Source organism: Fulmarus glacialis, unplaced genomic scaffold (genome assembly GCF_000690835.1).
Source record: "Fulmarus glacialis isolate BGI_N327 unplaced genomic scaffold, ASM69083v1 scaffold19177, whole genome shotgun sequence".
NCBI classification, from domain to species: domain Eukaryota; kingdom Metazoa; phylum Chordata; class Aves; order Procellariiformes; family Procellariidae; genus Fulmarus; species Fulmarus glacialis.
This window is the reverse complement of record NW_009224017.1, coordinates 7717-9534: the sequence shown is the minus strand read 5'-3', so window position 1 is coordinate 9534 and position 1818 is coordinate 7717.

Genomic DNA, 1818 nt, shown 5'->3' with positions numbered 1-1818 from the left:
AGGAGAGGAGCTGGCGTTACGGGGTCTGTACATTAGACAGAGGTTATTTCACGTGGGCTGTATAGAGAGTCCTTGGAGCAGGGGCTGGAAGCTTCCAGAGCAGCTCGTTGCCAACACATTCAGACTTTCATCAGGGAGCTATGAAATCAGTCCCCTTGGAGATGCGGCAGAATTGCAGGAGGTCTGTGACCTCCTGGCCGGATGCCCTGGCCATTGAGAGAGGAGATAAACAGAGAGCAACAGCTCTTTCCTCTCCAGTCTTGTAAGGAAAAGGCTCGCTTCCTCCCCACTTGTCCCTCAGCTGTCCCCGGCTCCCACAGGAGAGCCCAGGGGAGAGCTGCAGCCGCTGTCACCAAGGTGGATGATGGCATTTTCCAGGCAAAGGTGATGTTTTGGACGTCCTTCCCCCACTTCTTCTTCCCCCTCCTCCTTTATCGACTCTCCCGGGTGCTCTCCCCGTGGCAGGTTGGGTTTATGGCTGCAGCTGTTGGCTCTCCCCACCCTTTGTGTTGTCTTTGACACAGATTGAGGTACAAGGGCCAGGCTGGACGCCGCTGGAGTTTGGCCCATCTCACGCTCGCCGGCTCTTCGGCTGATAAAACATTGGGGATATCTGCGGCGGGCGGGTGGCTGCCATGAGGGGACCACGCTGTGTTCGAGGCGCTTGTCCCTCCGTGGGGGGGTGTGTTTGCGGCTGTAATTTCCTCTCCTGGGTCTTATCGCTTGAAACAAATCTGTCCGAAGAGACTTGCCAAAACCCTTTGGCTTTTCAGAGGAGAGGAAGGAAGCATGTAATGAAGATTACCTCCGCTCCCAACTGGAGGCTGTGTGGACAGTTTGCCTCGTGGGGCAGGAGGTTGGGAGCGCTCCCAGCAAGCGACTAGCTCCGGGGCTGCCGGGTCCAAGTGCCTGGGATGCCCCGCGAGCTGAGGAGCCCCGGGCAGGTTTATGATCTGTTATCTCAGAGGTCTTCAAGGCAGTTAGATAAAAATGTCATATGTAATGCTCATATGGGTGTTAATTGAGTTCCCTGAGATTAATCCAGGTCTAGTCCAAGGAGTTCTCCTGGCTTTGGGGACAACATATACGAGCTGGCTGCGGTGAATAACACTATTATCTTTGTTTGCATGGGCGTTTCAGTGCCAACCCCTTTAATTCAATAGCTCGCACTTGGGGCCCGCGGTGGCTGGGAAGCTGCTCCAGTATCTGCCGTGCTGGGCTGTGGGAGAGCCCGTGCTTCGGGGTCATCAGACCCGTAAAATGGAAATATTGCTGGCAGCAAGTTCCCAGGGAACTGCTCAGTGCCCGGCCGGCTGTAGGATTTCTTCCAGCAGTCGCTTAGGATTTTAAAGCTGAACTAGCAAATAGCAGTACAAGGGAAACCACACATCTGTGTGTACCTTAGATTAGCTCTTGCAGTTCCCTGACCTGGTTGAATGCCTACGCTGTGGTTGGGCTCGGGGAAGCGACCCTGGGCTTGGGAAGCCAAACCTGCCCTGCCGGGCTCGGGTCTCCTGGCCAGGGACCGTCCCACTCGGCTGCTGGAGGTTCGCTCTGCAGACCAGGGCCTGCTCCAAAACGCTCCTTCCTGTGGGATTGTCAGCAGCCCCGGCAGGGCTTCGCCCCGGGGGTGGACGGGACGCCTGTTTCTGCCTATCAGAGACCCTGCCGCCTGATCGGAGGGCCCCATGGGGTGGCCCCACGCGTGTTTGGGACATCCCTTGGCTGCTCCCACCCCTCCGGGGGCACCCGGCACCCAACCTGCCCCAGGGGGTGCGGAGCAGGGTCCCCCAGTCCCCCCGCACCTGGGGGGGTCTT